Source organism: Lutra lutra, chromosome 3 (assembly GCF_902655055.1).
Source record: "Lutra lutra chromosome 3, mLutLut1.2, whole genome shotgun sequence".
In the NCBI taxonomy this organism is placed as follows: domain Eukaryota; kingdom Metazoa; phylum Chordata; class Mammalia; order Carnivora; family Mustelidae; genus Lutra; species Lutra lutra.
The window spans coordinates 171,652,050-171,666,425 of NC_062280.1; the positions used below are offsets into that span (position 1 = coordinate 171,652,050).

The 14,376-nt window shown below is 40.1% G+C and overlaps 1 long non-coding RNA gene across 1 annotated transcript; it reads right to left on the reverse strand.

Moving 5' to 3' along the window:
* Nucleotides 1-5,153: 5,153 nt before the first annotated feature.
* On the reverse strand, nt 5,154-7,818 carry LOC125095354 (uncharacterized). Its single transcript, XR_007125854.1, has 3 exons — nt 7,624-7,818; nt 7,215-7,364; nt 5,154-6,111 (listed from the first exon to the last, which is right to left on the reverse strand). It is a non-coding gene; the product is annotated as an uncharacterized LOC125095354 (long non-coding RNA).
* Nucleotides 7,819-14,376: the final 6,558 nt, after the last annotated feature.

A 14,376-nucleotide genomic window follows, 5' to 3' on the forward strand; every position in this document is an offset into this window, starting at 1 on the left:
AACATAATTCACTGAAAGATAGTATTGTGGAAATTGCTTTTAATACTTCACAGACAAAAAAAAAAAAAAAACCTTAAGTCATAGAAGATAAAATGAGGGTCTTAAACATATACCTAATAGGCATTTCAGGAAAAGATGTTAGAAAAACAATATTTAAAAGAATATAGTTAAGAGTTTTCCAAAATTAAAGAAATACCTGAGTCCTGAGATAAATAAAAATAACCCCATGCTTAGCCATATGATAGGAAAGCTGCAGAATATCAAGGATAAGGGTAAAATCATAAAAGCAACCACAGGAAAAAAACCTATCAACAAAAGAATAACAATTAGTGGATTTCCCCTCAAGAACAATACATGCCAGAATATAATGGCTTTCTTAAATTTTAGGAGGAAATTAATAAACCTGAAGTATTATACACAGCTAATCTTCATAACCAGTACACTAAAGACATCTTCAGACATGAGAGACTAAAAGAGTTTAACACTCACAGATCTCAGGGAAAAAATAGCTATTAAAGGATATACATATTCTCCATAAAAATCAGTCTCCTTTGGACATTCATGCCCCATTTCCCTTCCTATTATTTCTGAAACACATTGTCTATCAAGTAAATAATTCTCTCTCTTAAACCCTCAATATGTTTCCCTTTGTTTTCCTTTCCCTGAATTCCTCTGAATAATTATTCGTCTTGTATGAACAAACACATTATTTGTCTCTCTGCTCCTGTGTCCAGAGTACTGGATACCATTGAAAAAAAAAAATGGTGAAACAAAAGAATTCAGCTCATTAAGCCATGTAAGTTACACATGACCAGGGGTTTCAGTCTAGTTGATATTTCATTCATGTACACCAGTCATCTCCGTGTACATTCCTTATGTTACTTATTCCAAACTTCTTGTTCTTTCCTCAGAACCTTCATTTATATTCTTATCGTTGCCAGCAAAATTGCTCTGTTTTCAGAGTAAAGTAAATAAACAAAAAGGACATAAACCACCTCAATTTATTTGTGAGAGGCTAAAACCAAAATGAATACAATTCAAAGTGTGTCTGTTATTGAAGTCATTGACGTCGTAGAGAAGTGGTTATAATTTCATGTGTACTGTATACCACTCTCATCACATATAAAAATAACCATAGTGCTCATACTGTACTTTTATCTAGTAACAAAGAACTTCCACAAATATTCTCACTCTTGGTAGTTTGGGTTTATAATCTCCAATCATCCTACGAGCAGTAGATGCCTAAAATCACATGGTTATTTGCATGCAGAACTGAGAGTAGAACCCATAGCCTCCATTTCCAAATCTCGTCCTCCATTGTGTGCTGCCACTATATGCCAAAATACAAGGGTTTTACCCAAATCTTTCAGGACCAAAAAAAAAAAAAAAAAAAAAAAAAAAAAACAACCCTGCACATAGTGTATGTAAAGTTTCCTATTAAAAAAAAGTTTTATGAAGGAAAATATTCCATTATTATACTAACCACGTCTCTTAGTAAAAATATCAGTTTGATGGAAAGATGCAGGTAAAGAGGTAGTTACCCGCTGAATGGAGTGTTTGGCTACCACTTTTTCCCCGGTGAAATCCTTCCTCCTCTTCAGTATTGTGGTTACCTCTGATGCCTACATCTGTCCTTGCTCATTGACAAGGTAGCATCTCTAGGTCTGCTAGTGAAATACAGAAACTTTGCTCATAAGTTGTTGGACTGTTTCCATTGTGATTAACAACTGGAAAAGTAGAGTGAGAAGCAAAACAAAATACTGAATTATGAGAAGTATGATTGCACTGAAAGAAAAGAATGTGGCTTTGCCACAATGCAGACTGATTACAAATCTTAGATATGAAATTACTAGCTTTGTGTCCTTAATCCACAATCATAATGAGTATATAGTCACTTAGTGATTATGTTCTACATGACAGACTTGAGCTAAACACTTCAGCAAAACTCATCAAGAAGTCAAAATGTAATCGAATTCAACATTCTGATTATCATGGTATGTCTGATACTGGTATTCAAGTGTCTGGACTTGTTAGGTAGAAGCCAATACTACCATTCGTCTCATGTGACAGAAACTGAGTCTTAGAGAGTTTCTGTTGCCTAAAATAACACAGAATGTGCTAGAAGCAGGATTCAGAAGCAAGCAGTTCTCCCCCACCCCTGTGGTCTTAACTAAGCACTTGAAGACCCACGGTGCAGGTGCCAGGTCTGGCGCACAGTACATTTCATTACGACTGAACAGTGTTTTTAAAATGAAAACATCTCCCTCGATGTCTGGATTTCTGGTTTCTAAAACATTGGAAAGTCATGCAACAGTGAGCTGATATTGGAGCACGGCAGCAGCTAGCTGGGGCGGAGAAGCAGCCGCCCCTTCAGACAAGGCACGTGCTGACTGGTCCCCACCACTCCACACTGCACTACACCCACCTGCTTCCTACACAGACAACACCTGCCAGACCCTTGAAGGCCAGAACCCCATACATTCCCTCTAAGCAAGCTATATTGTCTCTGAGTCTTATTTCACAATCTTATTAAATTAGAATATCGAGGCCTAGTGCGCACTGCTATATGAGAAATAAGTTTGACAATGTACGCTGATGCATTAGAAAATACTAGACATTTAATAAGTAGTATAATTATTGTTACTATTTTTATTCATAAAAGCATGAAAACTAAGTAAAGTTTTCAACCAAGGAATCAACATTAGCCCCTTGCAGAGACCGTTATTTTTACCAAAAGGGCCAATTAATTTAGGTTCTGAATATGCTGATCTCGGAAACACTTGCTAAAACTAGCTTGCTACCAAATACACCAAGGACAACAAAAACGGCAACAAAAACCTCTACACAGTTATTGGGTATGTCCCATGTGCAAAGTACCTCGTGATATGGTCAATATCCCCAGAGTGTCTGATCCAGGAAGTAGAAGCAGACACACAATTAGCTAATTCCATGCAACAGACTATGGATGCACAAAGAGTATATATTACTTATGTGTTGATTTACACCTAACCTTTTGCCATAAATTATATACATGGAAGGACAAAAATTAATAGGTAATCAGAGCAAAGAGGATTTAAGAGATGTAAAGCTGAAGAAAGTGAGGGAAGGTAGGTACTTCCTACCGAGAAGGGCTACCATCTTGGTTCAGGAAGTGCTGGTAACCAAAACTAAAAGAGCAGCACAGTCCATGCTAGGATTCGGGTGTCTGGAAGATTATAAACTCACCAATGGCTCAGGAATGAGCATAACTTTCTTCATACTAAGATCTGAGAGAAAAATACTCTCAAAATCGGGCTTTTTGGTAAGAAGAATTTGCATGTATGGTTTCCGGCAGAACCTTGGATTGCTGCATCAGAAGTTGGCCAACTTTTTCCACAAAGGACCAAGTAGTAAATATTTTAGTCTCTGTGGGTTATACAACTTCCCAGCAGTGTTAGAGAACTCTGTTGTTATAATGAGAAAGTAGTCGTGGGCGATATGGAAACAAATAGCCCGGCTGCGTTCCAATAAAACTTTATGTATGAAAACCGGCAACAGAATGGATTTGGCTCATAGGCTATAGTTTGCCAGTCTGTGGTGTCTGTTTTCAACTAAAAGCAGAGTTGTCAGCTTCAGAAGGTATTTTTTGACAGTCATAGTAGTGAAAAAATAAAAGCCATTTTTCAGACTGTTGATCATTTCATGGAGCTGATAGCCTACCCCTCATGGCATGGAGCAGAATGTAGCTAGTATGTCAAAATCCCATACATTAAATAGTGGTGCTTCTTGCATTGTGTAGATATGCTGGCTGTCACCTACAACACTACAGGAAGGAGTGGATGAGATAGGTTTGCCCTTGGCTCAAGTGGCCATGCAGAGTGGGACCAGGCAGGGCCTATGCCTTGCTAACACTCAAGGAGTCTGGAGGCCCCCAGAGCTCACAACAAGTGCGATTAACATAATGTAGCTTCCAAAGAGACCTTCAGAGATAATTAATATGTACCATAGTGTGGCAGAGATCTCTGGAAGGAGAGTTCACCAATTTCTAGAACACTTTCCCAAAAGTTCTGGGGAAATCATAGAAGTCAAACAACAGATTTTGTTGTTTTGTTTTGTTTTGTTTTGTTTAATCAAATTAAATGTGACTGAAAATGCCCTTTATATGTATACTCATTCCTTCTTCTGAAGAGTCAGTCAATAGTAATTTCAGAGTGACATACTAGCCCATCTCAATCCATACAATTCATAATCTCTGGTCTTTTCATCAAATAGTTCAAAAAAATGCTATATATCAAAGTGATCATTTCAGGGCCAGGTACTTAGTAGTTACTGGGAGAAAATGTATTGAAATTGAATCTGTGTCTTCATAGAGAAGCAACATTAATTTCAGCTAAACAAAATTACTGACATATCCAGAGAATGAAGTGATTAATTGAGTCTCAAGAGGTCATGGAAGGCTTCACTGAGGTTTCATTTGAACTCTGTCTTAATGGAATTAGACATGTACCAGATAGGCAGAGAGCGTAGGAGTTAGCAAGGGGCACAGGACACTCCTGGGAGAAGAAACAGCATGGGCAAATGCATGTGGCACAGGGAGCATGGAAGTTTCTAGAAGGGGAGGCACTTTTGTTTGGATGTGAAGAAACCATGAGAGATGAGCTAGAGAGGCCAGCAGGACAGGCCAGCAGGACACTATGCAATTAAAAGGAATGTTGAGGCAGAAGACCAACAGTGGGAGGCCTCTGCCCATGAGCTAAGATTCTGTGGTAGACTTGTCTGGGAAAATGAGTCAGACAATGATCAGGGGACCTGCCCTTGTTTGGGGCCCTGAGCAGAGAAACAGAGAGAACAGATGGGCAGCAGGTGTCTATATGTCAGTCTGTAACACCCACAACACCAGCGGCACCATTCTTGCCAAGAATGCCTTTCCTAAGTCACACTGAAAGGGTGCCGTGCCAAGCAAAGAGGGAACTGAGTCAGTGTTCTCCTGGCACCAAAGACCTGCACACAGCATCTTACAAGAAGCCATTCAGGTGAGGGTCCTCAGGCTCTCTGTCCTCTCGAACCTTCACGGGGCTGAATGAATTGCAATAAATTACACTTTCTTTCCCTGGAATGAAAAAGTGGTGGGCGGGGGGGGGAGGTATAATAAAAAAATGAAAGTCTCCCTTTGTTTTCTACACCTCCCCACGGGGCCCTCCGTTCATTAGGAATCGGTTAGACTTGCTGGAGGTTCCCCGAAGCTACCGTGGCTTTTACTGCTGGCCTCCATTGCACCCCAAGCAGCCGGCAGCCCCACTCTGTACCAGCTTTTATTGAAAGGCCTTCTCGCCTTCAGAAAACACACCGCTGCCTGATCCAAATGAGAAGAGATGCCTTTTGAATAATGCTAAGACTTCCAGACAATAATCACTCTAGCACTTGGAAACAGAATGCTTGTGTTTCGTTGTGATCTCTTCATAGGTTCCTAGACCTCAAACTCCACAGGGAATGTCACAAATTCACATGTTATCTCTGAAAAACAGATACAGCACTTGCAGCTCTGATTTACCTAAAAAGGGGTGTAAGGGGGAAAAAAAAGAGAAAAATAACATATTCATGTAGCCAGACAGCTCCCTGTCAGTGACACATACGGAGAAGCTTAAATTGTAAGTTATTCTTGGAAAAGGGTGAATGTTTTCTATTAACAACTTGCCTTCCAGATCTTTTTTCTTTTTTTCTTTTGGCAGAGAGCTTTAGGCTAATTTTTATCTATTCCCTTTTTCACTATAGAACTTGTCAAAAGGCAAAGTAGCATAGAAAGTAGTGATGGGTACAACCAGGGGTCCTAGACAGTGTGGTACCAGAAGAGTCAAGAGACCGCTGAAGCCAACCCCCACTCTGAGATGGGTTTGAAGCCTACCACTCACTAGCAGGGGAACCAGAATGCAGACTTCAAAATCCCTGAGGGTCAATTTCATATCGTCCTCAATAGCTCATTAGAATGGGAAGATTGAGTTAGACAATGTGTTGATGCAGATCCTCCAAGAAGCAGCATCGGGGAAGCTCATTAGGGGAAACATCTCTGAGGTAAAGTGAGGCGAGAACAGGTGGAGGCTGGGAAAGGAGTCAGACCCAAATGCAGTTCGGCCCCTGTAAAGGAGAGAGGGAAAGAAAAAAAGGTGAGTGGAAGAGTTTTGATGGTAGCTCGAAGAGAGTTCTGCAACGCTGATGGGGAGAACACTCCACCTCCCAGAAACAGAGCTGCCTTGGCAGCTTAGTTGTTGGCTAGGAGCAGCCCACGGGAAGAGTGACCTTGTGATATTGTGATTTATGAAAAGAAATACATACTTGGTCTTTGTCCCATTTCTGGCACTCCTAAAACCCTTGGAATTTCCTAAGTGATGCAAACCATAAAGGTGACTTTCGTCATGTTAATGTGACCTTTGGAATGTCACCTAAGATTGGCAGCAGGTTCCCAACCAACCTTGTGTTAGAAGGTTGGAACTTTCAGTCCCACACCTCCAGGAAAGAGAAGGGGGCTGGAGATTAAGATCAATTACCAATGGCCACGGTCTCATCAATTATGCCTTTGAAAGGAGGCTTCCATTAAAAACCAAAAAGACAGGGTTCAGTGCTTCTGAGTTGATAAAAAAGTGAAGATTCGGGGAGAGTGGCCCACCTGGAGAGGGCATGGAAGCTCGGTGTCCTTCACTTTGCCCTCCCATCTCTCCTATCTGTCTGTTCCTGAGTTCTAGCCTTTTATGATAAACCAATGACCAAGGAGAGTGTTTCTCTGAATTCTGTGAGCCATTCTAACAAATTAATCAAATGCAAGGAGGCAGTTATTGGCACCTTGGATTTATAGCCAGTTGGTCAGAAGTACAGGTAAAAACCTGGGGTGGGAAGTGGAGGAACACTCTTGAAGGACCGAGTCCCTAACTTGTGGGATCTGATGCTATCTCAGAGTAGGTAGTGCTAGAATTGAGTTGAATTCCAGCTGGTGTCTGGGAATTGCTTGGTGGTGTGGGGAGCCCCTCCCCCACACACGTCAGAATTGGTGACCAGATCCTTTCAGTCTCTATACAAAACTAGTGACAGATTTTTAGAGTACAGCAGCCAGGGCCATATGGTTACACTCCCTGGGAAAGCAGATCAGAGAGATGTACCCTCAGCCACCACCAACTGCATATGAAAGTTCTTTGCATAGTAACTGACATAAAGAAAACAATCAATTAATGTATTTTTCCCCTTACATGTCAGACATTTTGTTCATAGGCTGAACGAAGGGCATAATCTTTCTGGTTTCAATCAAATTTGAGATGCAAGTTGGCCTTCACCTGACAAAATACAGTAAGACAAACTGGTAACATCTCATTCAAATTTGGAAAAGGGATGTTTGCATCCTAAGCATGGAGGAGAGTAGAGAATGAAAGGTTAGTTAGGACTCTTCCTGCAAACACAAGCTGTCATCCCCACCGGCCATTAAGAACAGAGTTCCTAGGATAGCAATGTCATGCCAAGATTTACAGGTCAAGGGACAAAACATCTCTAGCCCGTTTACACAGGCTTACATCATGACCAACAAGCTTTCAAGCAATAAATTCCTGCTCTTCTAGTTCCACATGTTAAAACCTTTCATTCCCTGACATCCAGTAAAATCACCTGCTGCTTCAGATCTTCAACCTTTCAGCTTCTGTGGCTTCCAACACCGGAGTCCTCAAACTTCAGCCTCTCCTTCTTACTGATCAAAGTTTTCCTGTGAAAACAGAAGTCTATATTTCGTGTCCATATAGCATTCTAATTAGACACCTTTGTGGAGGAACATACAGGTAATGCATATCTGTACATAGACTTGGTTTCAGGCATCCAGGAGTCCCACACCAGACTCTCACTGGCTTTTTGAACTTGGTGACAAAATTAACCTCAGTGAGTCTCAATTTCTTCATACACAAGCTTGAAATAATAGAATCTGACCTTGAAAAACTGTCATGAGCTTTAGAGACAATATACGCAAATCACAGAGAACAGTGTCAAAAACATAATAGGTACTCAATAAATCATAACCAATAATATCTTTCCTAGCCTCTCAATCTTACCAAAATACATAAGAAAAGTATGCACTACATAATTCCATACAAGTTACCCAAAAAATGCAACAGTAAACTCCTATAATAATAATGCCATTCTTGGGGCGCCTGGGTGGCTCAGTGGGTTAAGCCGCTGCCTTCGGCTCAGGTCATGATCCCAGGTCCTGGGTTCGAGCCCCACATCGGGCTTTCTGCTCAGCAGGGAGCCTGCTTCCTCCTCTCTCTCTGCCTGCCTCTCTGCCTACTTGTGATTTCTCTCTGTCAAATAAATAAATAAAATCTTTAAAAAAAAATAATGCCATTCTTGGGGTGTCTGGGTGGCTCAGTCAGGTAAGTGTCTGCCTTCTGCTCAGGTCATGATCCTGGGGTTCTGGTATCAAGCTGTGGGGAGCCTGTTTCTCCCTCTCCTTCTGCCACAGCTCCCTCTTGTGCTTGTACTCTCTCTATCTCTCTCAAATAAATAAATAAAATCTTAAAAAAAAATAATTAATGATTTTCCGGTTGCTTAGTAAGTATATGATTATGGGTTGATATATAGCTTAAAAGAGTGAACATAAAATTTTAAAATAATGATAAATACTCATCATAAAACTGGAAGTAGGGTTTATCTCTGTTTTATTCAACCCCGTGGTGCACAGTGATTGAATTGTAGATGTAAAATTAGAAGGTAAACCATACCAAATATTTGCCACCATTTGCTTTACAGCATTTTTCAGATCAAAGCACCACTAATTCTTATAAACCAGGAGCAGAGCATCAGCATTAGGTATTTTTCCTACATCTTCTTTAATATTTTCTTAGTTTATTTCATACTTTGATTTTGCATGCCTCAGTCCAAGTATACACTCCTTTTCAACCAAATTGACTCCTTCTTTCCCCTAGGAAACAGGGCCTTCTCTGAAATGTATGGATCCTCTCCTGCCAAGAAGTGAAAAGTCTTCCTATCTTAATCAGGTCAAGGCCCCTCCTTGCTAGGCCCAGAGGTTACTCAGCAGTAGCTGGTACAGAGAATGATTCCCTGCTCTGCAACTGTCTGTTACCATGGAGACATGCTAATTAGTGAATGATGAGAAAGCAGAGGAGTTCAGGGTCTATAAAATTATGAGAAAGAAGGGGAAATGAATGGAAAAATATGGATGAAGAGAAATTAGGGTATTTTATGGGGCAAACTGTAAGTAAAGGTGTCCTGGAATGATGGGATCATAATGAAGAAGAAGAGGGCTATGAAGAGAGAATGTCAATGACAGAGTTTCATAGATTGTAAGTTTGAAGAAACGAAGGGTAGAGACGGTAGCTCGAGAAAAGAAATAGAAAACTCCAACTGAGCCAGGTACAAGTCATAAGATCACAGAATGTTAATGACTTGAATTTTACAGGTGTTGAATGATGGGATTATTTTTTTTTCTAAAGGGAAGGAAATGTGACATTCAGGGCCATCAAAGTAGATTGCAAATCTCTGCAGACATTTCTCTGTTATAACTTAAATTCACATTTGCCACTTCGACATAATTTGCAAGGTGGAGTGTCAATGTGCCAATGCACAGGATTTCTGTCCAATTCCCTGAGCTAAATGCGCCCTTGGATTTCCATTTCCAGACCTCCAAGGAATAACAGCATAGAAAAGGAATTTAGCTGAAAATTTCAGGAACAGTGTTTTAAAGAAGATAATATAGAGATAAAATTATTACACTAAGGGGCATATGAGTACTTACATATCTTGGGTGTTTTGAAAATTTGAGTCGGTGATAACATCTGTCTTCTAAAGAGATAGTTTCATGTTATATTAATATAAATATCTTCTATTTTGTTTATTTTATTATACATTATTTAATACACATTATTGTTGTACTACATTTGATCCATCAACACATTTTTAAAAAGAGATCTTATACATATGTAAAGATATTGCTGATATTCCAATAAATAAAATAAACAAGCTATTTATGAAGGTCAAGGTGTTATGAGCAAAATCAGTTCAAACGTGAAGGAAGCGAACAGACCTGTTGTGTTAACTGGAGGAAAGTTATGCAGTTAGGCGAGTCTCATGTGCAAAATTAATCTTATCCACCTTGTATATGAACAAATTCATAGCATTTCAGACCTTGGAAATCCCTTTGACATTGTGATGTATAATAAGAAATATATATTTGGTCTCTGTCGGTTCCTGGCACAGAGCTCTTAACACCCTTAGAATTTCCAAGTGATGAGAACAACAAAAGTGCCTTTGTTATGATAAAAAGGTAACTTTTGGACCTCACCTAAAATTAGGGGTTGCCAGGAAAAACAACAATTTGATAAGAGGGTTGGAACTTTCAGTTGCACTTCCCTGGCCCCCAGGGAGAAGAAAGGGACTGGAGATTGAGATGAATCACCAGTGGCCAAGGGATGTGCTGGGAGAGTCACCAGAAGGAAGCTCTATGTTCTTTCCCCATACCTTACCCCTGCATCTCCTCGATCTGTCTGTTCCTGAGTTGGATCCTTTTGTAATAAACAGGTAATCCATTGAATAAATGGGTTTCCTGAGTTCTCTGAGCCACTCTAGCAAATTAATCAAAGCCAAGGAGGGGTTGGTGGGAATCTCCAATCTGTAGCCTCTTGGTAGATCAAGCGCACAAGGGGCAACAGGAACTTGCAATTTGCATCTGAAGTGGTGGGAGGGGCAGTTCTGGGAGCTCTGACACCATCTCTTGATACGTAGGGTCATAAGTGAGTTGAATTGTAGGATACCGAGCTTGTGTTCAAGAATTGCTTTTTGTTGGTGTGGGGAAACTCCTCAACCACCCACCACCACCACCCATGCCACACACACACACACACACACACACACACCCCTCAGAATTGGTAACTAGAACCTATTACCCTCTACTTTGGATTTCCCCACCCTAAATTTTCTGCAAGTACTGTCTACCCAGATTATCTTCCATTCTACAGAGTTCCTCTCACCCTTCAAATCCAAGTCAAATACCATCTTCTCAGTAGAGGCCTACCTAAGCCTTCACATGTAGTTAGCATAAGTGTCCTTCTTAATGGACCTGCAGAAATCTGTACCTGCCTCTTTTATGGAGTTTAATTTTTGGCAGTAAGTAGTTCCTGACATTTTGGCCATTTATTCAAATAACTCATTCCCAAATATAAATTCCTCAAGGATAGAGACTATATTTCATGCATCTTATATTCTCCATCCAGTATTCCCAGCACCAAGCATCATGCTTAGAATATAGCAGATACTTTTTAAACATTTATTCAATAAATCTAGTAAATTACAAGCAATAACTAATATGTACAGTGATTTGAATTCTACAAAAGGATTTTGTACTACTAGAGTATGAGCTCCTTAAATACCCATGCCTTTTTTGCTCACCTCTATCGTTAGGACATTAACTCAATAGGTCCTCAATTAAAATGTGTTAAATGAGTATCTAGATCCAGAATTATCCAAAGACCCTGATTTCCTTTCAAAATTAAGTTCCTCAGCAACATGGTGCCTAAAAATGTCTCTTCTGTCAACAGAGATCAAATGCATGTGTATTAAAAGTTAACATTTCCTAGTCAATGAATTTTCCCCTAGAGCTGACAAATGCTAGAAGTGAATGTTCTAGAAGCTACAGGAGCTTCCCAAAACAACTCCAACTCTAATCAGTTGGACGGACACAGTCCTAAGTCAATTTCAGGTTCTAACACCAGGAGGAGCCTGCCTGCAGGTGAGGCCAGGTGGAGTGAAGCTCACCTTGCTGGTGAGGAAGCAAGAACGTCGGCCCTCTACAGACTCATTACTTTATTCTTTATTCCTCTGCTTTCATTAAAGTCTTGTCATCATAGTTTTAAAAATCACCACGTTAATGAATAGTGCATTTAAAGTGTTTCTGAAAAGCATCATTTGAAGGAGAGAGAATCATGGCTCCTGGAAATTAACTGTCCTTCCTGTTTTAATTCTAGCTGTACTTCTGAGTTAGCCAGATGTGTTAAGGAAGTATTTGGATTTACAAGCATGACATACATAACTCCAAATCACTTTCTAGCCCCCAAATATCTTCCCCTTCGATCCCGCAAGGGGATCTAAACTTCCACAATAATAATCATTGTTGGTAAAGAATTTGATGGCTCACTTTTTTTTTTTTATAATTCTATTAGCTCTCCCCATCTAACAATACTAAAAATAAGACACATAGGTCAGATCCATTGGGATGGGGCAGAGGAAAAGAGTGGCACATGGTGTACTAGGAAGGAGGGCAGGCCTCATGGTAATGCTTTAGTTAAAGATTCTAAGCAAACAGTGAATAGCTTGAGAATACTAAAACTGAGGACCACAAGTTCAAGCCAGTGAAGGGAAGGGAGTTAGGAAAGGAATATGGAAAGAGCTAAATACAAATTCTTTATCACATGGTTTTGACTAGGGACAACCATGGCAAAAATCAAAACTAGGTTATCTTGCTCTGAGCCATGACACACAAAAGCATGGCATGACCTTTTGAACATTTGCTACTGTGCCATACATCAGACCGTCTCTTCTTATCAAAATATAGGACAAGTGTATATTTATAAATGTGGTGTGTATGTGCATCTATTTTTTTCAACATGCCCAATCAGGTGATAAACCCAGGGATCCTCCTAAATAAGATGTAAATCAGATAGTCTCCCAATATAATTTTAAATGAAAAAGACTCTATAAACTTATAAATTCATCCCCATGCATGAGGTTTTTTTTTTTTTTTTTTTTTTTTGGTCACAAATGCACTACCCCAGATAAGAGAACAGAAGTACATCAGGATAAATCCATTACCTGAAAGCCTAAACCCTAGATTATCATTATCCCAACAATATCATCCCCATAAATGTCAGGCAACACACTTAGCATCAGGTTATGAAAACACCTTGGTATTACATAATTATTACTTCAACGTCACACAAAATATTTTTGGAAATTTCCCCAAAATTCTACTTCTCAGATTAACAGAGCATTTCTATTTAAGAAGGAACATATAGTTTCTCCAGATAAATTAAAGAAATATCATTAATATCACTTAGCTTTAATATCGCAAGTAGACTTTCTTAGTCAATCTATTCTACACAGATCTATGTCTGGACCTTAAACTACAACTGACTTTGTAATCTCAGCCATGACCACATAGAAAGTTTCGGAGAATAGGAGAAGCAAGTAAACCAGTGAACCACCCAGTTAGTTGATCTGCCTTTAATTTGTCTGTCAGGGGCATTCAGAGTCCCAAGTTCTTCATCCCGAAGAGAAGCTCCCCTGCTGCTCAGGCTTACAGACACCTGGAGGACAGGCCTGATGCCTGATGTAAGGCTGCCTCTGTGGACCAGCTTCCTTCACACCCCTCCTGGGTCCAAAATGGTTTCTGGGACTCTTCCAGCCTTTTTAGTTCTCCAGTTCCCATACTGTGTTGATGAATAACAGAAAGATGACACAGCAAAAAAGAATTCTACCAACCCACCAGTCCCTTCTGTTTTAGTCCATTTGGACTGGTATAACAAAATACCACAGCTGGGGTCACTTATAAACAACAAAATTTTACTTCTCACGGTCCTGGAGGCTGGAAGCTCAAGGTCATAGTGTCAGTATCACCCAGTGAGAGCTTTCTTCTGAGTTGCAGACTTCTTGCCGTGTCCTCACTCAATAGAAGTGGCTAGAAAGTTCAGTTAGGGGGTCTCTTTCACAAGAGAAGGGTATTAATCCCATTCCTGAGGGCCCCCCAATGACCTATCACCTCCAGAAGGGCCCACCTCCCAACACCATCATGTTGGGCATTAAGGATTCCAACATGTGAATTTTGGGGATATACAAACATTCAGATCACAGCACTTTCCAAAACACCAAAGGATACAATCCCAGTGACCAGACTCAGTGAAAAAGAGGAGAGAAACCAATAAGGAGTTTCAAAATGCAAAAATACAAGCTAGAAAATAAGTGATTAAGTACGAGCAGGGATCAGATGATCAGCATCACACAGTGAGTAATAAACTAGTAGTAAGTTAATAATGGGATACTGTAATGTTTACAAAACAATTCAAATATTAGGATGCACAAAAGCAATCACTTTCTCCATATTAATCAGTTCTAGTCAGACCTTATCAAGATGCACTGCCCTACATTACCGCCTGAGATGGAAAATTCAGGGAAGATTCCAAACACTGCCACCAAGAAGATTAAAGGGCTGGACAAAGCTGGGGGGAGGGTTAATCATTGTCTTCAGGTGTATGAAGAGCTCCCACCCAGAGTACAGGGGTCATGGAAGAATGGGATGGAAGCCAGGGGTAAGGCATAAAGCACTGGATTCATAAGGCATAGCATAAGGCATCAGATTCAGAC